Source organism: Lepisosteus oculatus, chromosome 10 (genome assembly GCF_040954835.1).
Source record: "Lepisosteus oculatus isolate fLepOcu1 chromosome 10, fLepOcu1.hap2, whole genome shotgun sequence".
Lineage (NCBI taxonomy): Eukaryota > Metazoa > Chordata > Actinopteri > Semionotiformes > Lepisosteidae > Lepisosteus > Lepisosteus oculatus.
This window is the reverse complement of record NC_090705.1, coordinates 10,221,517-10,237,045: the sequence shown is the minus strand read 5'-3', so window position 1 is coordinate 10,237,045 and position 15,529 is coordinate 10,221,517. Positions and strand designations below refer to the sequence as shown.

The 15,529-nt window shown below is 36.3% G+C and overlaps 1 protein-coding gene across 2 annotated transcripts in view; it reads right to left on the bottom strand.

Moving 5' to 3' along the window:
- Nucleotides 1-15,529, bottom strand: part of zfpm2a (zinc finger protein, FOG family member 2a) — a 177,821-nt gene that overhangs the window by 85,964 nt on the left and 76,328 nt on the right. The window lies entirely within an intron of this gene.

The following is a 15,529-nucleotide window of genomic DNA, read 5'->3' as shown; positions in this document are numbered from 1 at the left end:
TGGACAACGTCATGTGGCTTTCAAGTGCCGATTTCCACATGGTCTCTGTGACAACCCTGAGTGCTTGGGATCAGGAAGACCCGTGACACAAAAGCTACACAGGATTAACCCTCAAACTTTGGTGGCATCTTCTTTTATCCATTTTTTTCTACCTTCTCCGTCTGCATCAGTATGTTATGACTTCACTGCTGATAAACTGCTATGAGGTCATCTCCTTGAAACATTAAATCTTGGAATTACAAAATCTTGCTTCTAATTACATGCACTTAAACACATGCATATTTCACTCTACCGTAAACATCACAGGATCTTTTATGTTTTAACATTTTTAACTATACTCAAACTATGGAACTACTTTTAAATGTACTCAACAGCCTGAGTTTAAGAAGAGGGCATAGCAAGGACTAGATCTTGAAGCGATTTCTGTAACCAGATTTGGATCACCAAATTATTTGTTTTGAAATCATTAGCAGAAAATGAATAGTATGTGTATTTTTATAATGTATAAAATCTTAACTTAAAAAGTTTAGTTTATCATAGCAGATATCAGAAAGAGTTATTTTTGAGTTGTCCTAATAATCTATGTTATAAGTTGTTATTAACTAAAGGTTAGTTTTATTTTCAGCATTTAAACTCCAAGAACCTGCCATAGAAACAAGCATATCATTTTTCAAAAGCTTAAACAGTTTGTATCAAAAATCAATAAGCCATTTAATGGAAGTAGAAGGCAAATATAAAAGCTTTGTTGACGTGAACAGGTAACAAATGGCTTTTATTATATAGAAGGGGGTATATGATACTTTATTGCACAGTAAACTGCAGCTTTTGGGAAATTAATTTTCATATGTACTTTCTGACACAACACAATACTAAAAAGGAAAATAATTCTAGTGGCATAAACAGTTCTAAAATTCATGTATTTGTTCTAAAAATACATTTTGGAGATTTATACAAGAAACAGATATACAGACAACACGCAGGTTGTGTTTACACAAAGGAATTGCTATAACGCCCAGTTTGCCAGTTTTCTTTCAAGAGTTTACTGTTCTAGCACTTGAATTCCCCAGCATTTCCGACAGCTATTAAAAGAGAAAGCAGACTGGACTTTCAAAGCTCCACTTGGCAATTTTGTAGCCTTATGGAAGGTACTGTATAAACACTTCCCATCTGACTGCAGAAAATATCTACGTATGAATAGTTTTAAGAGTGAACCTATGTTGGTAGAATAAGGAAATGTGAGCTAAATATTTCCCATTTCAGGTCGCCAAAGCACACCACGTTTCATGCAGTGAGGCAAGAAGGTGGGAAAGCTCATTAAAATGAAATAATTAAGCATTCAAGCACAGCTGGTAAGCATCAGAGGGAAGCACTCTCAGAACAGGGAAGTGCTTGATGCATTCTGTTTGTCTTCTGATAAGGCTATCGGCCTTTAACCACTTGCGTCCCAAGTTCACATTTAGTCCCAGCTGATGCTTCTACATGTCATTTCCACTGGGTGAGCGTGAGCGTGGAGCGGGATGGGGCTCACAGAGAATCGAGCGGCTGTTGTTTGCACCCTCTTCCAGCTGCAAACAGAAGACCCACGCCGCCTAAGCTGGCATCAACACTGACAGCTGCTGTGCACACAAGCAAAAGAGGAGCCCATGGAAACTCAAAATATAAGCGTACAAATTCCTACCATCCAGCTTCTAAGATCTGATCATCTGTATCACAAGGTAAAGATGTTTACAGATTGTGAGGAAAGAGAAAGCAAAACTCAAGGATGAGAAAGAGCAGGCATGGGAGGTAGAGGAAGGCATGAAAGGTACAGGTGGTCAGAGGGAGAAGAGGATGAGAACAAGAGACTAGAGGTAAAAGAGGCTGAGGAGAAGGAGCCGCATTGAGGAAAAAAATCTATAATTGGAAGAAAAGGTTGAATTGGTAGTTGGACTGGAGAAGGTGATGGCAAGTTCCAGTCTTGGAGGGGGCCTGAGAGGGGGTATGGCTTTGGCAGAGAGGGAGATCAGTCTAGAAAGAGCTAGAGCTTGGATGAGACACTGCGGAGATAAGTTGTTAAAAAGGGGCACTTTGTCTAGATGTTATTCAGAAAGAGCACAGGCCAGAGATAAGATCAGTTTAGAAAAGCCTGTGATCAAAAGGTGTCTAGTATGTGAACAGAATCGAGGGAGAAGGAAAAGGACAGATCAAAAAATGGGAAGGAAGAAGAAGTAATGAAATGTAAGTCATGCTTGGGATGGCAAGAGATCATGCAAGTTCATCCAGCTAAAATCTGAATGAGCGTCAATCTCGCGTCTGACGGAGGAACATATCATAGCATCGTTTGCATTGGCTATCACAGGAAATGTAGAAAACCACAGCAAGAGAAAAGAAGTGTCCGCTTTGGTGAACCTCATTTGATCATTTCATGTCATGTTGCCCATGAAAAGCAAAGCTGATCTAAACTACAGTTAGAGTCATTCCTGACATTGGCAATTGACACAAAATTAATTCTTGCAATTCAAAACGATAAAAGACAATGATACATAGAATCAATGACTACTCAAAATAAGAAGAATTAATTCATTTTAAGGCAAAATAGTACTCTCCTCGAGCAGAACTGAAAGTTGGCTGTAGGTTTCCAGGTCTGCACCAGTAGGAAAATGTTGTTAATGACCCCAGACCTGTTGAACCGCAAAATAGCATTTTAACTCTTCTTGATAATGCATCTCTGAAGACACAGTATTGGACTTTACATTTTCTTGAAAATCGAGATGTAGCACACACCTAATTCATATCGTTCCTCTTACTGAAGAAGAAGCATGGCATTCAGACAGCATGACTCAAAGGAAAGGGTCAATCGCTTTCTCATGCTTAAAACAGCTTAAAAATCCAGTGTAAACCGGAGATGGAAAGGTGCAAGAATCTCACCAGATTTCAGCACTGAGAATCCTGTTTGCCTAATGTAAACACACAATACTTGCCAGCAAAGCAAAACATACTAGAGAACACACACTGTTAGCAAAAAAGTAACTTGAATCTCATTCAATCAAAATTGTGTTCCTATACATCAATATATGTGTGTGTATAGAGTGTATTTACAGAAACAGTCATCATTCTCAATGTCAGACATATTGTATATTTAATATCCCCTCACATATATCAACATTAATAAAGTAATTTGCAGTAGCACATGTTGTGTCTCTTATATGCCCAAACATATATTCTCTCTTTTACCATATATTCCCAAGCAGCTAAAGCTAATTCAATTCAAAACAGCAATAATCAGAAAATGAGAGCTGCAGAGGTTAGCATGAAGGATAGAAATATGTGTGCTGGGCATAAAATAGCATTACAGTATTGTAATGTATGATTTTATGTAATGATGACTTCTTTTACACAATGTTCTCTATTGGCAGCATACTAGAGAAATAACAACTTTTAAGTGTCCACTGAATAATTTTTATGCTGGAAGATACTAACATTTTAAAGGTCCCATTTCACATTTTTAATTACAATTGTTTATTTGCTTTTTTAGGTGTTGGTGCAAGGTCAATGTATTGAATTCCTTAACCTTGCAGTGCGGGGACCACTTATTCATATTATGACAAGGCACAGTATTTTCACCATCAGAGCTCGGGTCTCTAATTTCAGTTCTCTCTCCTGTGCGACCCTCTGATATGCTTAGTGGCTCCTGCAGTGTCACACAACATGCATAGTTAGGCCCAAAATATCCTGTCTGTAAATATTTTTACATGCCAGATACGTGCTGTACTTAATGTTTTTTTGATAGTGTGTCACAATAGTACATTTTTAAATAGTACCAACAAAAGTGTCAGTAATGGTTTCACTAGAAGGCCACCTGCAGTTTGGATGAGAAATGCTCAATCACAGATGTGAACAAATTGGCTGCAGTAAACAGATGGCATTCTGCTTCATTTACAAGTTAATCAAGATCAGTCAGGAAATCCATTTAAATACACAGCAATATTCGCCTTAATTATTTGTTTTTGTTCACTGCAAAGATGCATTTTCATTATCACTAAAGGAGAAAAAGACATTGTCTAGATATATATACAATATAGTGAAAAGCACTTTTGATCTAAATTATTCATGAACAATATAGGTCTCTATCTCCTTTAATAGACAAGCTAGAAACCAAGTATTTTAAATATCTAAGGTAAAAAATGACATTTTTTCCTCATGCTTCACAGAAGAAACAAGGGATGAAGAGAGTAAGACAGCAGGATATGCCGGGATTTCACAAATGCTACCCCTGTTCATTTCCAATGTGAGTGTTCATCTCCACTGTTGAAATGCCACAGTCTTGGCAAGAGCGAACTGATGATGTGACTAAAGAGCCTTTTTTTTTCTCCTTCGATAAGATCATCATCTGTCGCTGGACTCTAGGGTCTGTTCCTGCTCTCCATAGATACTTGGCAGGCCCATGAATGTCCCTTTGTGTGGAGAGATCCTCCTCAGATAGCACCAAGATGCTCCACGCTGGCATCTGTTTGTTTTCTGTTATGGTTAAGAGGAAAGGGGACCTCATCTTTTCCGCCAGTGCCATACAACTGAATGCTAACAAGCACAAATGGCAAACAGCCGACCTCAGAAGATTTAACACAAAGTGAATGGCGACTCTGGTGCGCGACTAACCAAATTGTGGGATCTTCCTTTTATTTTTTTAAAATGGGCTCCAGACTGAAATGTCATTGCGATCACATTTGAGGTCACTGCAGTACTTAAAGATGTTTACATTTTGTTTTTGTTTAACATTTTTGTCTTTTTCGAATTAAGGAAACCCTGGTACTGATCAACTGTGTTCAGTTGATGAATACATTCTGTATATTGCACAAAATATCATTCATCGCTGCTGGATGTCTTTAAACCCTCCCATTGAAGAAAAGCAGGTGAAGCCAAATGCCTGGTCACAAATTTACATAGATCTTACAGATTTCTCTTCCAAACATATACAATCACATATCTCATTACTAAGGAGACTTCCATCTTGGGAAGCCAAATAAGAAACTGAATTCCATACCTCACTAGTTCCTTAATTCAGGTAAATATGCATATCTACAGAACACAGCAACATTGTTTTGATCAGAAAGAAGATATTTGTTGAAGATATTTTTCTTACTCTTACCCTTTCTTATTTTCTTAAGCGCTCAAAAACAACAAAACGCCTTTTCTGGAATATGAACATTGTTACTTCACAGTTTACACATGCAGCACATGTAGTTTACCCAACTAATATACTCACAACCAAGGAGACAAAACAGATGTACATTAACTTACAGTATATTAACAGCTAGTCTTCTTCTGAGAACTCCGACAGATATGGAAATCAAATCTAACTTTGATAATCAAATTGTGTCTTTCTCAGTTTCTTTAGACATAGTATCATTATGAAAACAGAAACAGGTGAAATGTTCTATATAAAGATATGCTTTAAATACATAAACATCTTATGACTGAATAAAATAACATAAACACTGTAAAAAAATATGTGACATCTATACAAGTATAATGGTTTGTATTTCACATTTGCCTTTTGTTCAATAGAATACTATTCTTTGTCACATTTACTCTGAAATTAGATACCTTTATTTAGTCACTGTTTACTAGCAAATTTCTAGGTTTGCAAAATTTTCTTTTTTACTTGAATATTTCAAATGCACGCTAATTATTCCAAAACTCTGTATCCCTCAATTGTATTTATTTTGTAAATGTTGAAACTGGACTCATGCTTCAGGACTGGGCTTAGAACTTAGATGTGAGTTTGTGAATAATCATTTGAATTTGAACTTCTGAATAATTCTCGTCTGCCCCAACTTCTCTTTTTCATCCTCCTTTTATTAATTTAATGTATATCAACTTCTTTTAAATGGTTAAAAGGACACTCTGAATATCCTACTTCACAGCACATTCAATTATAGAAAAAGCAAACTTCCTGGTGGGCAATGATTGATGGACTCTGGCTATGAAGTATTTTCTTTGTTGAAGCTGTTCTGAGATACTGTATCACAACAGACATACTGTGTAATAGACAAGACAAGAAGATAATTACGGTAGATTAAATAAGAAATCAGTGTGTTTAATATAAATTCAATTTGCGTTATACGTCAAATTTGTAAAAGTATGTATAACTTACTAAACATGCTGTAGTGGGTGAACCCGTGAAAATAACAAACTTTAATGCTTGTGGCCAATACAATTTTACTTAATGAAAATACTGTGCAGGAGAACAGGGAAAGGGTATGTACTGTATATACTGTATATAAAGGCTAAAATATGGCATTATACAAAACACAAAAAAATACAGTTTGGGAAAATGAGTTGTTTTTTAATGAGACAGAAATTGTTACATTGTAAAAATAAAAATAAAATGGAATTTCGTTTTGGAAAACTCTGGTGTGGAAGCACAACAAAAACAAACAGGAATAATTCAGCTTTTAAGAAACTCACCTATGTTTGCACTTCAACTGAAAATAAAATAACCAATGAAGAATTCAGCTGTGAAGTTCAGCCATTGACGTAACAGGTACAGTACATGACTTCAACACCATTTCACAAGAGGAAAGCATTTCTTTCTATGAATTCTCAGTGTTATTGTACTAAACTTCAAGCGTACCAATTCTAAAATGTGGCTATCAATACCATCGCTATCGATAGGACAGGTTATAGAACTGCCAAATGGGATACAAATTAATATAGCATGTGAAGCATGTAAAGTGAAATCAAATGTACTGTATCTCTCAACAAAAGGTGCTACAGCTTTAAAGGAGATATGTGATATGAAATTTTTACAGCTGAAGGAGAAATGTCACAGTGCTTTGATAAGAGAGCGATGAACTTTCTACCCCCCCTCAACTGCTATTATCAAGTCCAAGTGAACAAAATGCATCATTTATAACCCAGACTCACACTATTATCTCCTGTCGAGACACTTGTTTTAAAACACAGAAGGACCTTTTTTTCTCTTCTAGACTAAAGCTCTCTGTGAGGCTCAAATCTTCCTTTTCAGCCATGAAAGAAAGTTGACAATCTTGCAGACCAAAGTTTCCAGGCAACCACATACATTTGCTGAGAAGGGCACTTATTTACCCCACAGGTCACCCTTGTTTTCAGACAATGAATACTGGGAAGTACGTTAAAAGTACACTGAGGTTAATCCTTACTTAGAATGAACTGACAGTGCCGACCAAAAGAGAATCAGAATAATGCTGACACCCAAACCACAGTAACATAATGTTAGATTTCTAACAGGTTTTAACAAATTTGGTTTCGATTTATTTTCTATTTCTTTTTTTTCTGGTTATTTAAAGAAGAATAGTTATGTCACAATAGCGTGGTTATGAAATGAACTTTAAATAACCCCTTTGTCACCAACATATACTAAGACTTTAGTTTCACGGAATAAAGGGGAAAAAGTAACCCCCTGCAAAAAATGCCGACATTGATCACTAAAACACTTATCCTAAGTGGATTGGAAATCTTCTGGAATAATAGTACTCTTAAGTACCACTTAGTTACATGTATAATTTTTTTTTTATATTGCAACTTTTGTTGAAAATTAAATATAGAATGGGTATGATTACGAAATTTGAAAGAATATAAATATAACATAGCAAGATATGATGACATACAGGTAATATTTTTATCTGAAATGCACTTTTTTATTTTAGCTGCAGTGTGTTTTTAAATGGCATGTCCTGTCCTTGTTGTTCCTCCTAATGGAATAAGACAAATAAAAGATACTAAGGATTCCAACTTAAAAACATATTTAAAAAATATGACCAGTATACCATGCAGTTACATTAGATGTTTATAATTGAACATTATGGGTCTGAATTATACAGCAAGTTTTTTATTTGTTGACTGTTTAGAAACAAGTTTCAACACCATAAATTAGCGTCATTGTGCTTCTCCCAAGCTGCAAACACTCAATTACCAGATTTCAAACTTTACTTAACGGAAATTCTGTATTTCCTGGGTGACCTAGTTGTCTTTTGTGAGTAGGTTTTAGCCTGAGCAGTTTGACAGTCAACAGATAAGATGGATTAAGCTTTTTTTCATCCAGTTTTGATGTGAACGGCGTAAAAGCGGGTTAAATCATCCAGTTTCAGGAGTATTTTTAAATGCCTGGAGATAGAATGATAAAACCTCTAAACCTAAGACTCCAGCATGGAAGGTCAAGGTTACAGGATTCCAACCAAATACACTGTAGTACAGAGAATAGTCCCCTTCAAACTGTGCAGTGACTCATTACTGCAAAGTACCCAACCTCTCACCTAAGATATGCGAGAAATCAAACAATATCATGACCCATCAAGATGTGTTACATTACGGTAGCTTTCATTTTTGTATGCCTCTCTTGAACTTGACAAGCACATTTCACATGGTAGCTGACTACAAATCCATCCGCTTAAGCTACTGCGGAGTGTGGTGCAATACTGTGCAGCTCAAAATCAATATTAATTGAAATATTAACCTCAGAGGTTCCAAAAAGAAAAAGTCTGAAATTGAAATACATGAGTCATGTTAAATGCCAAAGGTATAATAGCGATGATGTGAACAGCAGCTTTAGTAAAACATACAGTAAACACCACACTAATAGACCACTACAGTAACTACTTGACTACAGAAATGGTTAAATAAGCAACAGAAAAGATTGTGTTATTTACAGTATGAATCAATGTCTGACCATTTCTGAGACAATGATACTGTACCTTCAGGAAAATGTAGGGTTACTGTATCAAAAACATAAAGAGTAATTTTAGTGGAAAAAACATTATTCAAAGTACCAAATACTCAGGTTGTATTTGGTTGACTGATCTTTAGACACAATAATGACATAACATTTGAAATTCCTTCAACTGTACAGAACATCATGTTTTGAACTTAAAGTACTGGCTGCCTGTGTTGCCTGATCTTCTCACCTCTGAATGCCTTCATCATTGATTACTGGGTTCAACCTCTGGTCTGAAAGAGTGCCTTCCCTGGTTGAGCTGCTCGGATACTTCCATTTTGAATATTTAAAATAACAAAAGGCAGGATCCAAAAAATATGTACAGGTACGCACATTTTTAAATACATGAGTGTGTTTAGTTCTAATGTTTTATTATGACGTATACTGTATATGTAATATAAACAGTTAGCATCGCTTTTCCACATTGCTTCCAAACTTGTTTAAAAAGATCCAGTACATGTCCAGCTTAGCCAGGTCTTTCCTGCCTCCTGCTCTAGTACTGGTTGCATTTTGTCTGTTGGAAAGTTGCTTCTGTATGGAGCTGTATGGATGCACAAATTCAAAGTGCAGACATCGACTAGAGGTAAGTTTAATCGCACAGTCATCTTGTGAGCAGAAACAATTTGTGATGTCCAGATCCCCAAGACTGTCACAAATTCTTTCAGTCAGCTAACTTTGTCATTGTCAGAATCAAACGACAGGTGCACTGCCTGCTTTTATCTGCCTGCTTTCTTAACATAGATGAATTATGTGTAGGTCATAAGTCCATCACCTCACACTGCTGTAAATTATCAGGGGTGTGTCCAGCAGCGTGTGGTCTCTCCATTAAGAAACCGAATCACTCTGAGCACTTCGGTGTTTTCTCATGTTTACATAAAGTCAGCCATCTTTAAGCTGATAATGTACATGGCCTTACCATGGATATATAGCACTCTTCCGTGTGCTTATGACAAAAGCAATCATGTTCTGTTTCTCTACCTTTTTAAATGCACTGTAGTTTGTTACCTTATTGATTGAAACACAATCAATAATATACAATAACATATTGTATAATATTATACAATATGGACAGGATCAGCACATAAAGGATGAGTCATAAATATGGCACCTATAATATATATAGAAACAGTATACTCAATACATTCATAAAAACATGCTCCATGAAAGCCATATTCTATCACATATTATCACCCTAGTGCAACACATCAGAAGTTAGTAGGAACATTAGGGACATATTTAGAAACATTTTGCAGACTCGTTTTTTCCCCCCATGTCAGTGACAGGGGAAAGTAATCCTATACACAGGCTGCTATTGTGAAATGAGAAACTAGCCTCCTTCACTGCCAGGGACCAGATGCACCTCACTCTCTATCCTAATCTGTAAACGACTTAAAGGAGCCTTATCTCGGGGCTCTTCTGCTTCATTTCATGCTTGATTTACTTTAATTTGTCTGATAGGGCACAAGGATTTGGAAATGGCCCATCTTTCGGCAGAAAATGTTCTGATTTTTCTCTGGCATTGTTATGTGGAGGTTTTTGACTTCTTCTTTTTTTTTTTCTTGAGAAGGAATCTTGCTCCAGTGCAGCAGACTGTTTGAGTGCATTTAGATTTGAGCTAACACAGCAGAAAAGAGTTCTCCATGTGGTGTGATTTTATGATGGGCAACACTGACACTGAAGTCGTGTTTGCTTTTGAGATTCTCATTGGGTGCAGAGCAGCCATGTGCTTCAAACCAAGAAGATCTTATGTTTAAGTTAAGAGAAGACTGGCCCTCCAGTTTATAACATTTCTGAGCAGCTGGCACAGATAAAGTTCCCCACAATGAAAATGAGGACAAGCAACATGTCTTCAGATGCCTGTAGTTCATTTCTGGTCCAGGCTTTTAATATTTACATTGCTGTTTGGTTGCTGTTACAACCAGATTTTTTTTTCTGAATGACAGGGGAAGTACTAAGGTGAAACCAAAGTGCATGTTTTTGAAGATTAAATGGTAACTGCCTCACCTTCTATCAGTTGAGCAAAAACCAAGAAAACCAGCATGAACATGACACAATCTGGTTCGGGTTTTAGAAGACATTTTATGAGGTGCATTTCAAAAGGTCTTTTCCCAATTTACAACCATTGTGGATACATTTTGAAAGCAGACCTTTAACCACAAACTCCCCGACAGCAATAACATGAAACAAAAGCCGAAACATGAAGTTGTTTCATGTCAATAGTTTTTAATATGCTGAAACACGAGCTCCATGGATAAGTCATTTATAGTCGAGAAAACTCAATTCTGTCACAAGATGGTAGTAGTTTGAAAACAAAAATGTTGATTGATCTGTTATCACCCTTTCTTTTTAGCTAACAATAGCCTTTCCTACTTTTCCCCGGAAAACAAAATGGCATTAAGTTTGGCAGAGGCACACTAGAAGTTTTTCGTGCTTTCTTTAACATAAACAAAAACCTTACATTTCAACCAATCAACCCTGCTGTTGTCGCATATCAGCAGGAACAGTCAAGTTCAAGCCTCTCCAGTTCTATTATTGGGGATGCGATTGCTCTATCAGCCTGTTCCAAGAAATTACAAATAAATTCATCTTTCTGTTGTGAAGCGTGGAAGATTTTTTTTTTTGGACTAGTCGTATTCAAACTCTGACAAAAAAAAAAAGGAGAGGAGAACATTGAAATTCATCTCACAATCCCGAATTTACTTAACAGCGGGTCTGCGCGTGATGATAAACCGAATGATGATCCAGCAACACGTCTTTATCCATGCTTTGCTTTAATTAACGCCGGCTTGTTTGTTGAAAAGATGATTAATATGCCAATGAAAATTGCATAATTGAATACCGCAACACTCACACAATCAGGGAGGAACATGCCGTTTTTTTGATTAACTTTTTTATTATTATTTGGTATTTTAATTCAGCTGACAACCAAGCCCCCCTCCCCCCACTTCCAAACAAAAAATATATATAATTACTGTGACCATGAGGGCAAGCTGTGCACAGCTGTGAAGTACTGTATAAACTCGGTGATAAGAAAGGCCAAGTGCCCCGACAGAGAAGCTTTTTCACAGGTCCTTTATTTATTTTTTTGTTTCTTTTCTGCTTTGTGTGCACAGAGAGATGGGGGGGGTGTTGTCATGTCATACTCAAGTTACTCCTCCACCCTAAAACAAGTACACTGGTGCAACAGACACCATAACTCATAACACAACAGGCACTATGGTACTCTCCGAGTCTTGAGCTGTATCGCCGCTGACATTATAAGGTTTACTTGGATCAGCGGCACCTCAGTTCATGAAGCAAAAACTCACAGATTTGGGTTTGACTTCAGCTTTAGCTTTCCTGGTGATTTCTGAGTTTCCTAAAAACTAGAATTAGCCTCAAATGAGCCTTTTATTTTGAAATCTTTTTTTATTGTAGACATTAGCACCAATATCCCCATAATGTGTTTGCTTAAATTAGCTCGAAGTAGGACTGTAGAGTAATTTTTTTATGTACATTGATAAGAAAATAAGAACATGTTACAATTATTCTATTCTAAGTTTGAATAAAAGAAAATCTACTTTTTCACTTTGAAATCAGTACACATATACACAAACAATTTATTTATTAAAATATATGAAACTATGAAATGGGGTAAACTATTCTGTAAGGAAGTTAAGCTTATAGTACATTAGTCATAGTGTATATCTTTTTTAATGTGCAAACATCCACGTGGATTTCATAAAAAGTTAACTCCACTAAGTAAACTGAGCACAAAAATGTCACAGTTTGAGTAAATGTAAAAGAGAATAATGACTTAATTAAATTGTAAAACAGCATGAATCATAAATACAAATATTCCTATGAACTACAGTATCATACCCCAACATCAGTGTAAAGCAGAATTTAGTAACTTTAAACCATCCAGAAAGCATTGCGGATTTTGTGTCACAACACTAATGTCACTGCTGGCAGGATCGCGAGAAAAAGAATCTTAATGAAATTCTTCTACACTTTCTAAAATGATAGTAATCTTGATCATATTTGCTGCTGTTTTCCCCAGATGGATTTTAAAACTAACAACCATGAAGTTTTGCACACAAAGCTTCTTTTTAGCAGACTGGATCATGGAATATATTTGCATAAAACACTATGGATGGTAAAAGCACAGTGATTTGTTTAATCTCTTGTCACATAATTCTTATATTTATACTGCTATTCTATTTATTTTTTGTGTATGATGTGGGCTACTCTCTTTTGTACGGTGCAGTGACACATTTCTAGAGTATAGCTTCAACACAGGTCACACAAATAATTGGGAATATACATCAGGTTTGCGGGCAATACCACAATTACTAACTAATTAAACAGTATTTTAAATTGAACTTTCACACAAAAGAGTACGGGATTTTTCAAAATGATAGCGAAATTGAACAAACAGTATAGAATATTGTTGTGCATTTCACAAAATCATACCATGTGTTGGCATAATCGTACAGAAGACTGCAAATGCACAAATACACAATAATGCCTCTACTGTACATGCACACCTTCAACAGAAAAAGAAGACGTATATAGATTGCATCACGTTGCTTCTGAATCAAGTCTGCTTCATCCCCATTTCAGTGCCATTTCATTTGACATAAGTTAATGGTGGTCCAATCCATTCACACAACTGTAAGCTCATACAAAGGTTGTGCCTTTCATCTTTCGATTTCAATGCAGAAGGATTTCAAAGATGACAAAATGGCAGTAACCAGAGTAGGCCCATCAAATCAATGTCAGACGAGCACCAAATGTAGGTGTTAATTAAAATAAACCGCAAGCCCCCAAAAATATGATTTCTAAAGAAACATACAGTACAAGAAATATATTTAGAAATGTGTTGTAATTTTCCAGAAATCACCATTACGATAAAACCAACTATTTATTTTTTTGTAAAAGGCTGTGTAAAGTGAGAAATTTTGACCAAAATTAATCTGAATTCCCAGTGAGTCTAAAACACTGAATGCACATACAGTACAGTAGTATCAAAACGGATACCATTCTATTTTTAGTACTGGCCACTGCATTGTAAAATGATGCTGTTAATCCAGAATTAACAGAAAGAATGCTGTTCTTTACACCAGCCACTGTTAAAGAAAGCACCTGGGTGTTGTTATCTTTGTTGCCTGGCAACTGCTGTCCTTTTCTGAAAAACACAATTTACTGAACAAAACATTGCTGAAGCAATGTATGGTATATCACAGATAAACAAGGAGAGAATTATATTCATACACCAGCATCTCTTAGTTAAAGAAATTACACATTGTGACTTGTAGATTTACATTAAATCATATTTAATAGCTTTTATTTCTGTATGTCACCGTATTCTTTAATAATTGCTGAAATCATAATTCATCCCACAACAACTAACTAGTAGGCAGCCCCCAAAAATACAAAAATAGGATACAATAAATTCCTTTATCATTCTGGAAAAAAAAAAAACTTCTTCAGGACACGTGTATAAGTCTTGGAGGATGCATGGCCAAAAAATCCTCACATTACTCCAGGTTTCCTGGAGCAACCCTGCATTTTACCTTTGAAGTGCTGTGGGATTAGGCTCTTCCCTGGGGGATTCCTGAAGGAGTCAAGCAGGTATGTGAGTGTAGGTTTGTGGGGGTTTGGTATTGGTGATGGTGGATTGTAACGGAATTCAGGCACAGATCTCTAAAACAGATTAAACTTTGTCTGAGTTTTTTTTTCTCCATAAAGCTAAAAAAAATATTTTAAGCTGGCACCCTTGAACTAATAAACCCTGTTGGATATCACATTCTTTACATACTACAAAACAGACAACAATCATTGCAGATGCTTACCTCTCCAGGTGTTGCAGACTAATATGCAGCATTGTTCATATAAACGAAAGCCCTAAGACTTGAAAAGGACATTAATGCATCTTATTCCAGCTATACATTATCTCTACGTTCTGGAAACATAAGGCACAAGGCAAGACTACACCGTGGACACAATGTCCAGGGCAGGCCCTGGCACATGCTGTATACACAAGGACACATTAGAGACAATCAGTAACCCAGCTGGCATGTCTTTGGCAGGTGAGAGGGAACCAGAGCACCTGAGTACCACTCACACGAACAAAGGGAGAACATGCAATCTCCTACAGAGGCTGTCCCAGTCCAGAACCAAACCCAGGACTCAAGAGCCATGAAGCAGCAGTGCTAAGCACCATACCATCATGCCACCCTAATGCAATTTATTTTTTAAAAAAATAAAACCTTGGCCTCTGTTTCTGCATACCATAAGGATTCAATTAAACTGATCTTGAAGCAAAGCCACAAAAGCATGTATATCTGCCAACGTATTCCGCATTCAATTTAACATTATAAGGCATTAAGCTTGTGAATGGGTTCTTATATATATATACTGTACCAGTATAATATTTCAATTTTCAAATGAAAAAGCAGAAATAATTCAAAAGAAGCAACTAAAAGAAATTCCTTCTCTAAAAGATAGCTTTGTGGTTCGACCACAATTCTTAATTATGAGCAAATGAAACAACTTTGCTCGAAACTGAACCCTCCAAGTTTGCGCTTTGCATAAATAAAATTTAAATATGTATATAAGTCTTCTTAAAACGCTTAGGTATCTGCAAGCAGCTCTGACATATTCTACTTATGATTTTGTCAAGACAGTGTTATCAAACCTTTCATAAGAATCTCTGGCTACATTTTCAGTAACAAAAGCCTTAAAAACCTTTCTGAAGTATTCATCTTATATTCTTATATTTCCAATCCAATTTAACTTGTGCAGTCAGAATGG